The following is a 14,255-nucleotide window of genomic DNA, read 5'->3' as shown; positions in this document are numbered from 1 at the left end:
GCAGAGTTACTTTCCAGCAGGTCAGCTCAGTCTGTACTAGTGCTCAGGGTAATTCCTTCCCAGGTTCAGGACACTGCACTTGCCATTGTTGAATTTCAAGGGGTTCCTCTCTGCCCATCTCTCCAGCCTATCCAAGTTCCTCTGAATGGCAGCACAGCACTCTGGGGTATCAGTCTTCCCTCCCAGTTTTGTGTCATGAGCAAACTTCCTGAGGAGGCACTGTTCCTTCATCCAGGTCACTGATGAATAAGATAAAAAATACTGTAGCCAGTATTGACCCCTGGGGGACACTGCTAGCTGCAGTTCTCCATCTAGACGCTGTGCCACTGATCACAACCCTCTGAGCTCTGACATTGAGACAGTTACTAATCCATCTCACTGTCCACTTATCCTGCATACATATCCTGAACTTGCATATGAGGGTATTATGGGAGACGGTGACAAAAGTCTTGCTGAATTCCATGTAGATGACATCCACTGCTCTTCCATCATTTATCCAGCCAGTTGTCCCATCACAGAAGGCAATCAGGTTGATTAATCATGATTTCCCCTTGGTGAATCCATGGTGACTACTCCTGATCACCTTCTTGTTTTCCACATGTTTAGAGATGGACTCCAGGATGAGCTGTTCCATCATCTTTCCAGAGACTGAGGTGAGGATGACTACACTGTAGTTTCTTGGGTCCTCCTTTTTGCCATTTTTGAAGACTGGGATGATATTTACTTTCTTCTGGTCCTCAGGCACCTCTTCTGATTGCCATGACCTTTCAAAAATGATTGCAAGTGGCCTAACAGTGATGTCCACTAGCTCCCGCAGCACTCCTGTGTGCATTCTGATGTGTCCCATCTTTGGATGTTAAGTTTTCCTAAATCATCTCTAAACCCATCCTCCTCAACCAAGGGAAAATATTATTGTCTTCCAGAAGTCTGGCTTTGGCAGTGAAGACTGAAACAAAAAAGGCTTTCAGTATCTCTGCCTTTTCTGTGTCCTCTGTCTTCAGGGTCCCTGCCCCATTCAGTAGCAGGCACACATTTTACTTATCTTTCTTTTATTATTGATGTATTTGAAAAAGTTCTTCTTGTTGTTCTCAACATCATTAGCAAGATTTAATTCCAAATTGGCCTTAGCCATCCTCATTGCGTTTATGCATACTCTGACAATGTCTCTACATTCAATCCAAGTGGCCTGTCCCCGCTTCCACCTCCTGCATATCTCTTGCTTATGTTTGAGTTTTGTTTCCACATATTTTCTTAAGTATGCCTTTCAAAAAAATCCTGTTCATTTTTGAATATTGTATGACCTATTGGATGAAAAATGGGTGCCTCTGGGAAAATGTCACAAAATATTTTTCTTAATCCCAGGCCAGTTCTGTATGTCTATCATTTCTGATCTTTTCCTGCCATTGTTTCATCACAGAGGAACCTCTGAATGAAAACACTTTGCTTTTTAAGAGTTCATCAGCTTCTGTGTCTAATTCCCTGTTGTTTACAGAATCAAATATAGTTCTAGTAAAAAGATTGTCATCACAGATAAATGTGACTTCATCTGGGTAATCAGCAGCAGAAGAGACAGATGAACTTCTGAGAAGCAAAGATGTTGCTTTTCATATCAACGTGCCAAAATGGGAGAAAGATGAAATATAGGTCACTTGGCACATCTCCTAAACTGAATGGCTTTCAAAGTTTTCTGTGTGTGTTCAGCTGCTCCAGGACAGGTGCATTCATTTCATGAAAACTTTATTGAATTTGAGTTAGACTTTAACAAATCTGATGACTATCAGCTCTTGAGAGCTCCCTTGAAGTGGATTTTGTTCCCTTAAGTCATGACTTTATTTCCCAAGGATTTCTTAATCAATGTCTCACTTCAAATTTTTTGTGTAATTCCTTTGCAGCTTGTTGTAGGGAACCTTGAATAAATAAATAAGTCTGTAATGCATAAATGTTCTGTTAATTCCAATTTTTGTATCATGTAATTAGATGGAAAGTTAATAAGCAGACAAGATTAAGAATTAGCTGATGACTACATGTATATTGTATTTCCACACTGAGCAGAAATAGATAGGAATAATGTGTCAGTTCTGCAGTCTCCCATCTGTTGGTCTACCTCTGCTGCATACTTGCCAATGCCTTGTTTTGCCCAATGCTAAAATTATCCCTTTCTCTCCTCTCACCTCTGCCCTGTTTTTTTCCATTGATATAATCAAATTCCATCTCTACAAATATTGTGCTTGCTGATCAACGCAGTCATCTTTTTGTAATATGCAAAGCAGAGTCACCACATCACTGCCATCCCCTCATTCCCTCAGCGTCTTCAGACTCTGGCTTTCACAGCACTGCCTTTTTGTCTTGAGTAGCACCAGCCTTCTGCCTCTCTCACAGACTCAGTGTTGATGGGAACTACCTCTGAAACAATCTGTCTTCAAACTCTACCAACCCTCCACTGTCTCATACCATCTGCAAGTGCTTCTGCCTCTTGTTTAGCTGCTTTTTTTCCCTCTCCCATGGTGACCGTTGAACTATGATGTGCCTCTCACAAATCATGAGAGCATGGAGAGGAAGGGAGTGTACAACTCCCAAGTTCCTGCATACCAAATACGTGGTGGGGAGCATTGCTCTCCTTAGGGCAGGAATGCTCCTTTCTGCTCTTTGGTGTTTTCTTCCACACTGATCTGCAGCTTTGCATGACTTATATGGGTCTCCCAAACATGTTCAGCTTATAAAGCAACTTGTAGTGCAGAATATGGCAATATTAAAGGAAGGAACTGACAGCCAGGATGATCTGGACTGATTGTGTATGTGTTTACACAAAATATCTCAGGCTACTTAGTATTCTGAAAACGAATACTAAGTTTTCATCTGAGAAAGAAGCTTTCAATTCAAAATTATCATTATTATAGTTTGTATTAACATGAGCCCTTGAAAGCTGTCTTAACAGAGAGATGAAAACGCAGTTGCTTCCTCCTCGATCTGGTTGAGGTATGATGATATCACAAAGTTTCCCTAAATACCTTCAGATTAATGTCAGGATTCTGCATTTAGACATGATAGAAAGTGTCTCTAAAAGCTGCTGGGTATCTTGCATCAATAAAAAATTCTGAAGGGCCCATGTATTGCTGTGACATGTCTAGCTGTCACCACTCTCTGTTTCCACATGAAGTGCTCAATGTGCCTGTGGACCAGTAGAGGTGTGGGTTATTCTACATGTAGAACTGACACAAATATGGAACTCAAGTCAAACAAGCACAAGAGATTTCCAAATCCAATCTCTTTAAACATAGGAGATGCATAGTAAAACTTTGAATGGAGCTATGGCCCAATGGAGAGGCTAAAATCTGCATGAGGCATCAATGTAATTTTTACTGGCAGGAGAAGAATTTAATCACTAAGTGACATGCCAGCCATATGACAGCACTTAAACAGTTCCTGTCAATCAGATGCTATGTGTCAGTACCATTATTTGTTCTTCCAGGGCATGTATCCATTTACATTATTGTCATCTGAGAGAGAACAGCATTACTGAAAATAAAAGCTCGTGTTGATAACTAAGTGAAAGGGAAACAAAAGATACATATCATCGCAGCATATGGTGGTAGATTGGTATGGTAGAAATTTCTGGTATCATTTATAGAAGAAACTATTTAGGACAAAAAAACCCTGAAAACATGTTTTAAAATTTAGATAAGAAACAGTAAGAAACGGAAGAGACAGATGTGCGCTAGAACTTGAGGCATTCATGCCTAACTATTCTAGCCTATGTAGGCTAATATCCTCATCTGTGGTGATAGCCTTCCAAGCCTTTTGCTTGATTTCAACTGTAGCCCCAATCTAGCAAAGCACTTAAACGTATGCATAATTTTAAATATGTATTGTTAAGGGATTAGAAAGCAATTACAACTTGTCAAACCTCCTCAGACATGGTCAAATCCCTTCTCTTCATCACAGTCTTCTAAAAATAGCCACATCTAAACAGGGTAGAGCTTCAGATCCATTGGAGCCCGGTTTTCTGCCAGGCATGGGCACTTGTCCCTATCCTCCACATATACCATTCTCCTTTCTTTCTTTCTGCCCTGTACCTGCATGTATAGGGCAGATGGAAAATTCAACATAGTTTGAGTAAGCAGGATGCCAGGGTCTTAAGAAGAGTACCTGGGGGGTTGTCAGACCTCTGGGCAACACTTGCTAAAAGAGAAATGTTTCCAAAAGCATAGTACCTGATTCCTTTCCTTTGCCTTAAGACAGACAAAAATGACATTTACTTATGATTAAGAACGCTGAACTGTGATTTTGAAGGACAGTATTAGATGACAGTTTGGACATTTTCTCTGCTCTGAGAAGAACAGCAAAGACGGGGTAGCAACTTGTCAGAATTCTTTTCCACCTCCTAATTTTTTGGAGATTGCTTAGATCAATCACACTCAATTCACATATCCAAAGTTTAATATATACCTCTTCTCTCTATCTGAAAGCATGTTTCACAAAAATAAATAAATGAATAAGTAATAATAAAAAAATTCTCTGAAAGCCAGTTGCTGTATACTTCAGCAGTGTGTTGCTATACAATGTACTTATTAAGAAGATGGGATGCTGGGGAACACACAACTATCTGTGGAACAAGCTGAAGCTGATTGACACTGTTGAGTGTCTTTATTTATCACTGCTTATGATGTTACTCAAAAGCTTGAGAAATGCAAACCTTCACCCAAATAAAATGTAGGTAGCTGAAATTGCTTACCAGTGGGTTACCAAATAGATGCAGAAGACTGTGGCCTCATTTATTAATATCTGGTTTAAAAAATACAAAAAATGAGCTGCACAACCTTTACTGAGCAACCAACTGAATCATAGGAACAAAGCTGTTTGTAGCACATGAAGAAAGGTCATTTGACTCACTCAAGCTCATTAGTCTTATTTAATATTGCCCTTATCCAGCACTGAGTAGATAGTTTCACAGCCTTGCTTCCAATACTTCATCCCCTAGGCCATGCCTTAAAACTCAGTTTATCCTCAGTGAGTTCCCTTGCAAAAAAAACAACAAAATGAATGAGAGATCTTTATTTTGAAGACAGACTTTCTTTCTTTCTTTCTTTCTTTCTTTCTTTCTTTCTTTCTTTCTTTCTTTCTTTCTTTCTTTCTTTCTTTCTTTCTTTCTTTCTCTTTCTGTCTTTATGTTTCTTTCTCTCTGTCTGTCTCTGTCTTTCTCTCTCTCCTCTCCTCCTCTCCTTCTCTCTCTCCTTCTCTCCTTCTCTCTGTCTCTGTCTCTCTCCTTCTCTCTCTTTCTCTATTTCTTTCTCTCTCTCTCTCTCTCTCTCTTTTTTTTTTTTCTTTTTTTTTTTCCCCTCAGTTTCTTGTGTTCTCTTTGGATATGCATATTTGTTTCTGTTTGAGTGGAAGCAGTAGTCTGGTGCTATTAGTTATTATTATTATTACTGTAAGACATCAAGTTTAAAAAGTGTAGTTAGAACCATAAATACAGAAAACTGAGCTCATGATGGAAGGATGCTCTACAGAGAACTAATTTCAGACCTCATTTTGGAAATCTGATATGTGTTAAAAATGTTACGTATGCTTGAGAGGAACACTTCTAAGCAGCTGACTACTTGGAGAGTCTGAGGCCTTGCCATACGGAATTGACTCCCATTGTACTGAGAGTGCAGAGAGAAATGACATTGTAAAACAGGAGCTGCCAGTTGCTTGGTTTTCCTAGCTGCTACTGCTGGAAACTGGATTTTTGCAAAGCATTTTGTGTTGGTCTAGCCAGAGAGAGTTGCAGGCTGGTGTGAGGAAAGAAAAGCACAGTTCTGTTCAGGATGTCTTCAGTGAACCAAATTGCTCCACTCTTAGTTGTAATAAAACGTTCTGTGATGTCAAAGGGCTCAGACATGGACGCGGACATGTGCTGCCGCATGCTACTACCTCATTATCACTTCTCAGCTCAGTTGTTGCTTGCAGTCTGTAGCTTGTGATAAGGAATTCCAGCAGAAACCAACAGACCAACAACTAAATTGCTCAGGAAAGTGAAAAACGTGAAAAAAATAAAACAAGGAACAACAACAACAAACAAAACTACAAAAAAGCACCAAAAAAAACCCCAAAAAACCACAACACCACAAAACAACCCAGTAACTCTTGCAGTAGTTTCTTTCAGCAAGTCTGCACTAACTTTAGTGAACCTAGTTCTCTGGTGACTACTAAGGACTCGTTACTGACCCCCAACCATTTATTACATCTCACATTCTGTATCCAGCTGAAGGGTATGCTGAACTTTGGAAACTAGAAAGAAGTGTTTTGTAAGGTACATACACTGTGTTTCTCCATATGTTTCGGGAGATCAACAAACTGTACTGCTAGATTTTGCCTTCTATACACTGGCAACCTGAATCCTTACCAGAAGTCTCCTGAAATGAACTGTTGGAGCCAAAATATCAAAATTGCCTAAACTAAAACTTTAAGAGAGGACAGAATGCCTAAGCATTTTCTAATGTTCTGTTTTTCACTGGTTAGCAGCAAAGAGCCAGTTATAGTCAGAAACAGAGAGGAAAGGTGTGATTATGTCATTGGAAGAGAATGCTAGATCAAACCAAAGGTCCATCTAGTCTCTATTTTGTCTTTAATGCATAAAGAATGTTTATAGAAGAGTAAAAAGAGGTCAAAGAGATAAGATTTTTCCTAATGGGCTCCTAGCCTTCATCTACTTTTGGCTCTGGGAATTTCCCAAAGGAAATCCCATCCTCTACATCCTGTGGCTTGTCTATTTAGGTTGGAAGCCCTGAGGCTGAATTTTATAACTGTTCAATTACCGCCATTGTGGTGTCACATGTGGGTACACTAGGCATACATGTGGGATGTGTGTGTGTGTGTATGCAATATGCATTGGAAACAATACTGGTTTCCCTTTTCCTGAGATGAAACCTGAAGAACTTCACAGAGCCAGCAAGGTTGGATTGCTCAAAGTAGATCAAAAAGGTAGAAAAGTTGTTCTGGCTCAGATTGTTTTTTTTTTTTTTTTTTATTTTTTTTAATTGCAATTTATCTATCTATCTATCTATTTATTTATTTATTTCCCCCTGGAAACCAATGACAAAGACCCATGAGTCTACATTTGCCCTTAAAAAATATCAATAATATTTAATCACACTTGTTTGTCCACAGTTACCTCTTTGTTCTTTTTCTCCCAGGTCTTTAGGGAACTCATTTAATGTTTTTTATTTAAAATAAATAAAAGATTTTGGTTAAAAAAATAAACACATAAATATATATATATATTTAAGAAACCTCTTTCCTGTCTTCATATATTACTGATCTTCACAGAGAGAGAAATCTGAGGAGGTCTGTCATGTTATGTAGCAAATATTACTTTGGCTGTTTGCCTGTAAGTCATTTCATTTGTCTGTATGCTGTTTGATGCTTCTCCTCTAGCCTAATAACTTTCTAATTTCTAGATTTTCATCATGCTGAATACTTCTGTCTAACCATAAACTGACTCCAGCACAGCCCTCCATTGAAGAACTGCTCAGGAGGGTCTTGGCATAGTGATCCTCCTATGCCTCTCCTGATGCTTTTTTAATGAGTTATAGGTACCAGTCAGGGAGGAGACTTGTGCTCCCCTAGTACATCACTCCCCTTGTTCTTCTATTCCTTGTCAGCCTATATGTGCTGCTGTGCTCCGTGCCTAAACCTAACCACACCTTGTTCCTCCACACACTTATCAGACATCAAGAATGTCCCTCTAAGATGACAGTGTCTAACCTCTTTATCACACCCTTGTGGTCAAGAGCCCCCATTTGAGCATAGGCAGGTTATACATAATGGACACTTAACAGGAGTTACCTGGAACCTTGCTGCACATAGAGCAACACATAGAGAAAGGGAAAAAAAATCCTTTGGTAAAGCCTGGCAGCTTTTTATTTATTATTTCATTTTTTTTAATCTTATTTTACCTTATTTTTTATTTTATTTTATTTATTTTATTTATTATTTTATTTTATTTTATTTTATTTTATTTTATTTTATTTTATTTTATTTTATTTTATTTTATTTTATTTTATTTTATGGTGCACCATAATATCAAAGCACTTTCTAAAAAATACAATGATAAAAGAGAGTATTTCTAGTAGTCCTACCTTTGGGTCAGTAGCTATGTCAGCAGACAAAGGGTTACCTGACAGAAATGCATGAACATTAATACTGAATTTTGAATGTCTTGGTATTTGAAATCCAAATGTCAGAGTTTGGAGAAAACATTTTGCTATTGACGTAGGCATCGACTGGACATCCATAAGCCAAACATCCCCCTTCATAAAATAAACATATTGTTGCAGTCAGCTTAGACAAAGGTGAAGAAAATGGTCCTGATGTGAACAGCTGCTGCTGAGGGTCCCTGTGTATTTTGAAATATAGTTTTCAGGGGTATCTGGTTAACTTTCTTTACAGAAAAGATTGTTTAAGGAACAAAACATATCCTAGAGGTAAGGATAGCAACAGGTAGCAAATAAATCAAGATAAGGTAATTCATTCAACGTGAATGAAAGTGGAGAGCCCGTGAGGTACAATATAAAAAAAACCCTATAAATGTAGTTTTAAAATCAGAACTGCCACAGCCAAGCCTTGTGTTCATTATTGAAAACCACGGGCAATGACTTCTTTTAATTTTGTTCTGTTTGCTTTTCACTTTAGCAGTTTTATTTTCTTTCCACTGATTGCCATGAAGAGCTATGTAAAATGTTGTTGGGTGTCAAACCTCAGATCTCTGTATCCCAGCCTCAGTGTATAGTAAGTACATGCACAAATCCTATTATATTAAGAAGATTTGCACATATATCTCTTTTGCACTGCTTGGAAAAGGTGCTCTTTGGCTCCTCTCTGATAAGTTCTTCTCACATGCTTGACTGTGCTAGAAGATAAATGAGAGAAAAAAATGCCTTTTTCTTGTTTTTCAACATGAAACCAAAAATCAGTCTAATCTTAAGAGTGAATAAATATTGTCCCTCTTGTGTACTATGAAATAGTATAGTGTTATTTATTCCTTGTGCCGTCTTAGTCGTTTGCTTCAGGTGAGATGTCCCTTTCTCTGTGTGAGTATGTATTAAGAGTGCAAAGTTCTCTACACACTTCTGCACACCTCTCATGATGATGTAAATGGCTCAGGAACAGTCTGAGCAACTTACAACACCCAAAGGAAGTCGTCATGACTCTTTCTATATGTGGTGACACTGGATTGAGGAGCTCAAGGGATCAGTGGGGAAGGGAGCAGCTGGTTTGTTCCCTCTGAGATTACAGCTGGGAGCAAGTCAGTGGTAGTATCAAGGACAGGGGAAAAGCAAAGAAAGAAAACTAGAGGGATCCCAAGAAATGAAAAAAACTCATCACAGATCAGCAGTCGTGCATTGGAAAATCAAAGCAAGGCACAAAGACTCAAGTTGGATAGCAGTTGCAAAAACAGATAATCAGTTTGGAGATTTCAGCAGTGAAAACAATGACAGCTTAATACTCAAGTTATAATGCATCAATTTTTCAGTTACACTGTCCTTTGAGTTAGGCACATTGACAACATCCTTCCTGCTAAATCCTCAGTCCCTAATGCACAGCCTACTCCTTTACACAGCAAAAGCAGTCTCTGAACCTTCATGCAAGCAAAAAATGCCATGAAAGTTACTAAGAAAGTGGAAATGAATGCTTTACTGCTGGTACTCCTAGAAATGAGTAAAATTACTGTGTAATCAGTTATTTAATTTTCTAGCTGGACAAAGCATGCACTGCCATGGTCCTGCTCAGATATTAACTTTTTACTCAGGGAGCTGAAAGTTTGGGTCTTCCAGGAGAGTTAGAAAAAGGCCTGGGGCTGTAAGAAGTTCCTTTTTTTTTTTTTTTTTTTTTTTTTTTTTTTTTTTTCCTGTTTGAATTGATTTAGACATAGTGTGAAATGCATGAATGCCTTCAGAGATTGATTGAAGTTTTGTTCTGAGGAATTAATATGAATACTGTTTTCTTTCCAAGTTAGTAGTTAGCAAGAAATAATCTCAGTTTTTACAAACCAGCTGTTTTTAAAGATGTGATTATATAACTAGATATAATGTTGCACAAGCCATTCTGAAAATGAAATGAAATATTGTAAATGAAAGTGGGTTCAAAGACATGCAGCCTGTGTTTCCTGCTAAAAACAGGGAAACTTTCAATATGTCATGAAAGATTTAGAGGAGTTGGGAAGATGATTTATATCTCTAGAAAATTGCTTGCAACAGGTTGCTTTCTTTCTTTAAACGTTTGTAAGATACTGTGGATAGTTCACTCGATTAGGGCACTGTTTCTCAGGGTAAGCACTGTTGCTATGGAAATTATATAGCATAGGAATAACTGGCTGCTGCTGCAGAAGGTTTCTGGAAAACTGTTTAAGGACTAAAATGGACTTTTATTTATTTATTTATTTTTCCTTGTGAGGAGGAAAAGACAATAAATTGGCTAGCTTCCTATCTTTACAAGGCTGCAACTAGGCTATAAAAAATAATTAAAATAATTACTGGCTGAGATATGGCATGAAATAACTTCTCTGTACAAAAAAGAACCAATGGGTTCACAGATATTGTAAATAAGGAGAAAGGAGAAAGTGTGTTCCATTTTAGGTAGCTTTTTGTGCTTGATATCAATAAAAATTCTTACTGACCCAAAAGTTAGGCCACCATAGGAAAATAATTGCATAACACAGGTTTGTAGCTCTTACAATAAAAATGCTATCGAAATCCTTCTGCTACAACAATACATGTTTCAAAGAGAAAAAAAGGGCTAATGAAGTTTAAGTGTCATCACTAGAATATGTATTCACTGATGTATTTTATAAACACAAAAAGCTATTTAATAACCTATTTAATATAGGTTAACATAAACCTATATTAAATGCAAAAAACCACTATACCAGTGGAAGATTACAATGTAGATGTGTTAAGTAAATCTGTGTCTGTCTGAACTGAGAAATTTCTGTGGCAGAAACACCTTGCTTTTGTGGTGCTTTTTTTGGATGCTTCTTTGGTGTATTAAGAATTGAAAGCCACATAGCACTTGCTTGCCACAGTCAGACAATAGCAGTGCACATGGGAACAGGTTTCTGAGGGGTTTTATGGTGGACTAATTTTTTTTCCTCAATGGATGTTTACTGCCGACATTAATAGTGGAGCTGGGCCAAAGCTGAGAATTTATGGGACTCCTGTTCATCATGTTCATCTGTTGATAATTAAGTGAGCGTGTCCGACCTCAGCCTTGGGGAAGGGAACGCCTGGCTGGCGACTGCCCCCAGCCCTCTGCTGCTCATGCTGAGTCCAACAAAAGATGTAACAGAGCATTAGTGCCGCAAGCACTTCCTCGTCCCACCCGCAAAATTTTGGCAGTGAACTCATTATAAGCCATCCATTAAAGCTGTCTTGTTCAGCTGATAGATGACCCACCTCGGCAGCCGCAGAGCCTGCAGCCATCAGAGCCTCTGGTCTCCCTGCTCTGATATCAGCTCCCCTGGACGGCTGCCAAGTTCATTTAGTCACGCTGCTTTAACTTATTCTGTTTCTTTCATTTTCTCTTACAGCCCTGCTACCTCAGCTCTTTAGAAAGAGGAAAGGGAAGAGGGAAGGGAAAAGGCACAGACGATCAAAGGTGTGACCCATAAGACATAGCCATGTCCACTCCAGTTATCGGGGACCATCTCACTGTTTTACATTTTTGTTCTTATAATCATACTCACACACAGGTAAAGGTCTTTGAATTTGCCTTCTTATCAAAGTGACTCCCAAAGTTATCAGTGGTAGGTAGTGCAAATCTGCAACTACTGTTTTACTTCTCCTTCCTGTCCATTTTGCTTTCTTCCTCCCTGCACATCTTAGAGCCCTTTAGGAAATAGTTATTACTAGCTGAATTAGAAGACCAAACAGGAGAATTTGTTACAAGCTACAAGGTGTAGGAGAACAGGGAAAGCTCATGTTCAAAGGCCAACATGTGCATGCATATTTATTTATTTTGCCCTGGTGCTGCTGAGTTCCCCGTTGAATGAATTTGTTTACTAGCCTGCTTTTTTTTACACACTTGAGATACAGCATTGATGTGCCTGACTAGTTGATATGTCTGACTAGTTGCTTGAAGAGCTTTGAGAAATGTTGGTGAGGAACCACTTTTGAACTCTTCTGTTTTTTAAAGGTATTGAAAACAACTTTGCAAGAAAAGGGTTAAAATGCCATTGGATGAAGAGCCTTTTTATCTTGATGTAATTATTTATCATGGCTAAAGAAATGGAAAAACTACATTAGGAACCGTTTTATTGTGTCACGTGGTCACCTTAAGCTTCTAGACCTGGACTATAAATACAGTGTTGGATTTGAATTGAAGATTCAGTGCTTGGCAATAAGAATAAGATATATTGGCTGAATAACAAAGCAGCAATCTTGGTTAATGACAAGAAAAGACTATTGAATTATAATGGACTGATCTCCTTGAACACCTCTAGCAGTTAGATTCGCAAACTGAATGAGGTATTAAAACAAAACAAAAATTATTCCTGACAGGATTCCCTTAGAGACTTTCCCAGCATGCTAAAACAGGAAATCTGTGTTTATATTTAGCTTTTTAGATTATAGTACCCTTTAGTACTATATACAAGGTTATGGTATATTAAACAGGCACTATGCCCTCTGGCTGTTCTTGGTGGTTATGCGTGAGTACCAGTTGGCATGTATTACTACTACCTGTGCTTCCCTAGAAGAACCCAATAGACAAAGGATCCCACAAGCAACATTTTTAATGGAAACCTGGGGAGATGAACATACCAGATATGTAGGACACTCTGTTTTTGTCTAGCATGTCTCTTGTTTTGCCCCTACCAGTCACCATGTCATCATTTAAGTTTTTCTGGCTGTGTTGAAAGCTAACAATGTTTTTCTGCCCAACTGGTTTCAATACAATCTTATAAATGAAGATGAATTAGAGATGCAAATCAGTGAAAAAAATGAATATACAGTATTTTTTAATATTGTCCATACCAAGCTTTTGAGGAAGATAGGTTAGAAATGAATAGAAGCGTCACAGAATCACAGAATGGTTGAGGTTGGAAGGGACCTCCAGAGGTCATCTAGTCCAACACCCCTGCCAAACAGGGTCACCTGGAGCATGTTGCACAGGGTGGCATCCAGGTGGGTTTTGAATATCTCCAAAGAAGGAGACTCTGCAACCTCTCTGGCAGCTTGTTTCAGTGCTCTGTCACATGAATTGTAAAGAATATCTTTCTCATATAGTGATGAAACCTCCCGTGATTCAATTTATATCCATGACTCCTTGTCCTGTCATTGGCCGTCATTGAGAAGAGTTTGGCCCCATCCACTTTACATTGTCCCCTCAGGTATTTATAGAGGTTGATAAAATGCCCTCTCAAACTCCTCTTCTCTAGGCTAAACAGGCACTTAGTCTTTCCTCATAAGACAGATGCTCCAATCTCTTAATTATCTTTGTGGCTCTGTGCTGGACCCTCTCTAGAAGTTCTGTGTCTCTCTTGTACTGGAGAGCCCAGAACAGTACACAATACTCCAGGTATGGCCTCATCAGTGCTGAGTAGAGGTTCATTTCTCTCAACCTGCTGCCCACACTCCTCATGACGCAGGCTAGGATCCTATTTTCTTTTTTGGCCACAAGGGCACACTGCTGGCCCATGATTAACCTGTTGTCCACCACAACCTCCAAGTCCCTCTCCACAGAGCTGGAGGTCCTCCTCAAACTGGGGACTATTTTTTTTTTTTCCTGACACTGAGGAGTCATGGCTATATCCCACATTACTGTTTTGTAAAAAGAATGAATGCAGACATATGCAGAAACAAGAACTATAATATTAATCATGCTGTTATTGAAAAAAAGCTAGGTGGTGCCACTGTAGGTAGCCTTACTAGTTTTGTTTAAGTGATTTAATAGTTCAGAAATATCTCCAAAGATGCTTGGATTCAGTTGTAGGTCAGATCTTTCTGCTTCCTGCATATCTCAGTATCAATTGTGAGTTACTCTAAAAGACTTGTGCGCTGAACAGTCAATGGTATGGATATTTTTGAGTGGTTTGCAACAGTGTCTGATGGAAGCAGTGAAAATGTACATCAGACACATGAAGAAAATACTCCACTATGTTCTCATAGCATTAGGTTACTAACCTTTAGGTAGGAACCTTGCATTATGCTTTGTAGTTTAAGGGTGCCTTAAAACAGGTTCAAAAGAACTCTTCAAAAGAGAATGAGGTTCTTGAGGTT

This window comes from Anas platyrhynchos, chromosome 2, assembly GCF_047663525.1.
Source record: "Anas platyrhynchos isolate ZD024472 breed Pekin duck chromosome 2, IASCAAS_PekinDuck_T2T, whole genome shotgun sequence".
Classification (NCBI taxonomy): domain Eukaryota; kingdom Metazoa; phylum Chordata; class Aves; order Anseriformes; family Anatidae; genus Anas; species Anas platyrhynchos.
Note: the sequence above shows the minus strand (reverse complement) of the source record.